We start from the raw sequence: 6,446 nt of genomic DNA, 5'->3' as shown, positions 1-6,446 counted from the left end.
ACAATAAATTGTAGCTGTCCTTTCCACACCCCACCTCTCTCCCATATCCAACACTAAACTTGACTTTAAATGTGGGTGGGATCATGAAAGGGATAATGGAGGTTATGCCACTGGCATTCATTGAACTGCCTGTCCCTGATCTACTTCCATCTCACTTGTCCTCCCTCTTCTCCTCCCACTGCTGCATGCTTCACAGATGTTTTCTTATCATGCTACCGAGTGGTTATTTTTTCAAGTGGCTTCTTAACGCAGATGTTCTTCAGGCAAGTGCCCTCCTAATCTTCTGTTGACATTGTTTTTCTTACACAAACAACAGATTGCTTTGCTGTGTTACTTCTCAACTAGCGAAAAATAAAAAAACGAATACAAGACAGTGAAGCCAATCATTGGGGGGTTTAAACACCTACCAGTAATATTGTAAGACATCTGTGGCCACCTGGGATTTCACAGTTATTACTATGTTTCACGCTATGACCCCTTTGAAATTCCTCCCGCTCCAAAACAGGCCCCCTACCCAGCTATAGCTTTTACTGTTAGCAATATAGGACTTATGACTCACAGTTGCGCAGTTCTGATTCTGTCCAATAGAGAGCAGTGGTACATGTGCACATATACATACCTCTCCCCCACACCATTTCATTACAGTATTTTGCCATTTGATATACACCTACCAAAAACCAAAACATAATATAACTCAGTTGTTTCTATGCAGAGATCTGGATTTATAACAGTTAATGGATTACTGTCACTCCTCTCTTCTAATTGAATTTGTACACCAAAATATTTTGTTTGTTGGGAGTGGGGTTTATTATTTTTTTATTGTGCCCTAGCATCTTCTTTTCATTTTTAATAGAAAGATCAGTTCTAGAGCATACGTATTCTACAGCTGCATATGTGCTGCCCTTGCACCCGCCTACTTATTCTGCCAACATTTTAGAATTAGTTTGAGATAAATCATTGAGGGATGGACAAAAGGCTCACTGGAGGCCGGTTTCAGGTAAGGTAGCTGTGAAGAAATGCCATTGGGCTGGGGCACTGCGTGGGAGCAGAAGTGTGACAGGATGTACCTACCACGCACTGGTTCAGCAAGGGTTAAGCTCACTCTGTGGGCCAAGGAGGCCACACCCCCTGTCCCTGCTGGGCATACTCCAGCTGGAACCAGGATATAAAAAGGAGCAGCTCAGCTCAGTCTGGGCTGACTGCCGAAGGGAGCAGAGGTGCATTGCAGACTCCTGCAAAGAGACTGCCGGCACTCCAGGATGCAGAGGCCAGATGGGCTGTGGTGCCAACTGACTCCCAGCCAACTGACACCACAGATGGAGGAGAGACCGCAGAACCCCCGAGACTGCTGGCTGTGGAAGGATGGGTAGGAAGTAGCCATGGGGAACTAAACATTCATCTAGATGTAGAACCGGGGTTTGACTCAGTGTATTTCAGAAAGATTCTTGCTGAGTTGGTGGCAGATAACCCCACCACAGACAGGGCCCTGGGCTGGGACCCTGTGGAGTAGGAGGGCCCGTGTCCCCCTACCCTGGCTGCTGCCCACCCCTGGGGAGTGGCCTATCCCCTTTGGCCACTAGGCTGCACTGCACTGCCCAGAATGACAGTCCTATTGATTCTGGACACTGGGCCACATTGTCCTGTCACCAGGGGTAGTCCTGTTGACTCTGGCTGCTGGGCCACACTTCCCTATCTAGAAGGGTAATCCTATTGACTCAGGACTTTCTGCCCAACAACAAAAGGCTGCTGCATGGACCCCGACCATTAGTCAGTGCTGCCCTCAGAGCTGTGGTGACTTGGGAGTCTAGATCACTTAGGCTGCCCAAGTTTTACTTTAATTCCCCCACAACCCGACACCCCCTGACACACGGTGGACCTTTCGACAAGAAGAAAGACAGAAAATAAATAAACTTCAAATGAGGTTGGGATAGTGACCGGAGATCAGCTTCACCTCTGGTATGAAGTGTCATAGTTCCATTACTTACATTTTGACTTCACTGGAGTTGTGCCAGTTTAAACCAGTTGCAGATCTGGTCTGTACTTTTGATGTTAAGGGTGCTCAGCATGTTCCAAGACCATGTCCTTAGAGAGGTGACATGGCCTAGGGGAATGGTCAGTGTTAGGAATCAGAAAATCTTGAGTCAAGTAACTTCACCCCTCTGTTCCAGTTTCTCCTTCTGTAAGTGAGTATAATGACAGTTGCATTAAAAATTAGAATAATATAAAATCAACATGGTGCATGTTAAATGGATTAACAGCTGTCTAACAGATGGGTCTCAAAATGTAATCGTAAATGTGGAGTCATCATCAAGTGGGTGTGCGTCCAGTGAGGTCCCACAGAGATCGTTTCATGGCCCTAGCCTATTTAAAAATTTTATCCATGACTTGGAAGGAAACATAAAATAATCACTGATAAAGTTTGCAGATGACTCAAAAGTTGGGGGAGAGGTATATAATGAAGAGGAGAGGTCACTGATACAGAGTGATCCAAATCACTTAGTAAGCTGGATGCAAGGAAATAATGTGTTTTAATATGGCTAAATATAAATGTATATATGTAGGCACAAAGGATGGTGGCCATACTTACAGGCTGGGGGACTCTATGCTGAGAAGCAACAATGCTGAAAAAGATTTGGAGTAGGAGGGACGATAATCAGCTCCCATTGAAATGCTGTGGCCAAAAAGGCTAATGTTTTCCTGGGATGCGTAAAGAAGGGAATCGTGAATAGGAGCAGAGGAGTTACCTTACCTTTTATTTGGCACTGGTTTGACTGCTGCTGGAATACTGTCTGCAGTTCTGGTGAACACAGTTCAAGAGGGATGTTGATAAATTGGAAAGGGTTCAGAGAAGACCCATGGGCATTATTAAAGGATTAACAAACCTGCCTTGTAGTGAAAGACTCAGGGATCTCAATCTATTTATCTTAACAAAGAGAAGGTAAAGGGGTGACTTGATTACAGTCTGTAGGCACCTACATGGGGAACAAATATTTAATAATGTGCTCTTCAACCTAACAGAGAAAGGTATAATACAATGGGTGGAAGCTGAAGCTAGACAAATTCCGACTGGAAATAAGTCTTACATTTTTTAACAATGAGAGTAATTAACCATTGGAACAATTTGCCAAGGCTCATGGTGGATTCTCCATCACTGACAATTTTAAATCAAGATTGGATGTTTTCTGACAGATATGCTGTAGGAATTATTCTGGGGATGTTGTATGGAAGTCAGACTAGATGATCACAATGGTTCCTTCTGCCCTTGGAATCTGTGCATAAATAAACAATACTTACTTACAGGACCTGATTTCTCACTGTGTTCTCAGTTTTATGCCAGTGAAATCAATAGATTTGCACCAACAGAAAACTTGCAGTGAAGTTTTAGTCCCAGTGTATTTACCTTTCATATGTGATTAGCTAATGCTTCTTGAGTGCTTTGAAGATATAAAATTCCAAGAGTTCTTACTACTTTAGGAGACTTATCTAAACCTCCACAATTTAGAGATTCCCAACATTTTTTAGATTAACAACAGGGTAAGTAAAGGGCTAACCAATTTTCAAAATAGCATATCCACTGGTTAGCTCTCTGCACCCAGTGGCAAAGATAAAGTGCTCTGTGACTTCTATTTAGAAATAAAAGCATAGGGCCTGAACCAACCAGATTAAGAATGAAAATATTCAGTAAGTGGTATGTATTTTTTCCTGCTACGCACTCTTTTCAAGGCCTAAAAATGGCTCCCCCCACCTCCCCATTAAAAATAAGTGGAGGGTTTTGTCCATGTCCAGAGCTCAGACCAAAAATGCCCACGGAGTCTGGGAATTCCCCTCAGACAGAATATATGTCTAATTTCAGATGTCTACCCATCCCACTGGTGATCTTGTTACATTGGGAAAATCTCAGAGCCCTGGTTAAAATAAAAAGGAGGGAAAGGGGTGTTTTTCCATGGAAGGATATAAAGAGAATCTCAAGCCAAGAAGAAGAAAGACGGGGGGGAAAGCTAAATATTTTTTAAAAAAATCCTGCCTTGAAAATACATTAAATGGCTGAATAATTTCAAGAGTGAGTACAGAATATTACTGGAAGGAATAGCAGAAACAAAGTAGCTGACTTCGAAAGAAAGTGGAAAGTACTTCTGATTGGATTTCTACTAGCTGTGGGAAAGCAACTAGAAAAAAAGTGGGAAATGTTTAAGCAACTGTTGGAGAGAGTGCAGCTGAAATTCTTCCCAGTTAAATCTAAACAGGGAAAAGTGCAACATAGGCCATTGTGGTTAGTAAGGAATGAGATGCAAAGAGTTTTACAAGCAGTAAGCTGAAAGCTTTCTAAAAATATATAAACAAATCTGGTGTGAAGGATTTGGAAGAACTTTGTGTAAAAATAAGCAGAAGTAAGTTAAAGGATCAAATTAAAGGAGCAAATGGAATTACTGAATGCTAAATTGCATAAATACTTCAACTGACAACAATGGACTCTTTAGCTATATTCACATTACAGAACAAGGAAAAAATAATAGCGGTATCCTAAAAACACAAAAAAATGAGAAGCAGGGGCAATGGAAATGGTACTGTACTAATAATAGTACAGAGATGGAAGGAGAAAACAAGTGTTATATTACAATACCTGATCTGGAGCCTGATCCTACATGCATTGAAGTATATCACAAAACTGTCAATGGGACAGATCCTCAGCTGCCCAAATGGCAGAGGAGAGACAGAAGTGGCTATATGCCACCTTTCCAATCTTTCTCAACTCCAGTCTCTCAAGTCTGGTGCAACTTAGAGCAGCCTCAAAGTTGATGTAAATTGTAATTGGTTTCAATGACCCTGAAGGGACTGGCAGCCAGGAATCACTGAGGTGCAGCTGTCAGAGGGGTAGCCGTGTTAGTCTGGATCTGTAAAAAGCAACAAAGAGTCCTGTGGCACCTTATAGACTAACAGATGTATTGGAGCATAAGCTTTCGTGGGTGAATACCCACTTCGTCGGATGCATGTGCAGCTGTTCTCCGGCCACATGCCCCATGTGGCCCCATGATGCGGGCTGAGAGTGGGGGTGGTATTAAGCCATTTTGACAGCTCTATACCACTTGGGGATTCCCATTACAGTAGTGGAATCCCAAGGTAGCCCACTGATGGTGACATCAGCTTCCTAGCAGGTTCGCTTACCTTATGCATTATGCCAATAAATGGAAAAGAGAATTACAAAAGAAATATAGAATATGTTATATCACTACGTTGAAGTATTGTCATCTACTGACCAAGAAATGGATTTGTTAATTGTAATATTATTAACAACACTTTATTTGGTTTGTGATAGTGTGCACAATACACTAGACTCTTTCTGAACATATTATAAGATCCAGGCGCTTGTGGATTGCCACGTACACGCAGGGGCGAAAGAATATGCAGGCCTATTATTTACCAGGCTGCACGTGGCAATAGACTATATTGGTAAGGGATGCAAGGAGAATATGGGTCACGATGCAAACTGCAGACACACACACACAACTAAAGTTAATCAATTTAAAGTTTTATTGGGGATAATTACAAGGGGTAAGGGAGCAGCGTATGATTAGCTAATAGAGTTAATGAAACTTAAAACACACAATGACTAAAATATCTACTTACAATATTTATAAACAAAGATGCAGCATTTAGTAATAACCGATACTTACAAATACAAACCAACGCATAACGACCGGCAAACGTAGAAACTCTGTTTGATACACGTGAGCTGAGACAGAGGCTTCGAGGTGATCAGGCTCGGTTACGGGTGTACACAGGATACACAGGATTCGTTTTTCTTTCTCCTCTCTCTGCCTGCACATGGCAGGCAGGCCTAAAGTACCAACTATGACATCATAGAAGTGTCATAGGGGACGGGGCCCAAAACCTCTTTGTGTTCGTTTCTGATTGGCACAAGCAAAGTTTACACCAAGTAGGGGAGCAGGTGCCTTAAAGTCTGGCTTCGCCCCCAAAAGGTGAGGAAATGCATATTGTTTTAGAATGCGTTCAACACTGAATGACAAAAGAAGAGGCCAGGGCAATACCGGTATGGGCAAGTTTTACAGGATGCAGACAGGAACTCATCTCAACAGCGCTGTCTTAAAGAGCTCAGACACCAAGAAGACAAGCAACATACAAATGGATGCAGTAGTGTAGAGAAAACACAATGGGGGAGCACGAAGTATATGCACATATGGAAGACCTATATTCTTTGGGGGATCCATTGTGCTCACCTTTGAAAATCTGGGCCTAAAAATCCATGTTTTCAGAATATATATTAATCTTATTTTCAATGGAGATGAGAAAATTTTAAGATGACTGAATAGACAGCTTCAAAATAACAAAGAAGCTGATAATAAAGCACAAGATAAACCTTCCTCTAAGCTATGAGGCTCAACAACCATGAAACATAGGCCAACAATTATAAACGTAAGAATAAACAG

At 42.1% G+C, this 6,446-nt stretch overlaps 1 long non-coding RNA gene across 1 annotated transcript; it reads right to left on the bottom strand.

The window, feature by feature from the left end:
• Nucleotides 1-560: 560 nt before the first annotated feature.
• LOC120401292 lies at nucleotides 561-5,801 on the bottom strand. Its single transcript, XR_005596371.1, has 4 exons — nucleotides 5,673-5,801; nucleotides 4,622-4,892; nucleotides 1,986-2,177; nucleotides 561-667 (listed from the first exon to the last, which is right to left on the bottom strand). It is a non-coding gene; the product is annotated as an uncharacterized LOC120401292 (long non-coding RNA).
• Between the last annotated feature and the right edge of the window lie 645 nt (nucleotides 5,802-6,446).

This window comes from Mauremys reevesii, linkage group 3 (genome assembly GCF_016161935.1).
Source record: "Mauremys reevesii isolate NIE-2019 linkage group 3, ASM1616193v1, whole genome shotgun sequence".
Lineage (NCBI taxonomy): Eukaryota > Metazoa > Chordata > Testudines > Geoemydidae > Mauremys > Mauremys reevesii.
The sequence above is the reverse complement of the archived record's forward strand: the minus strand, read 5'-3'. Positions and strand labels throughout refer to the sequence as shown.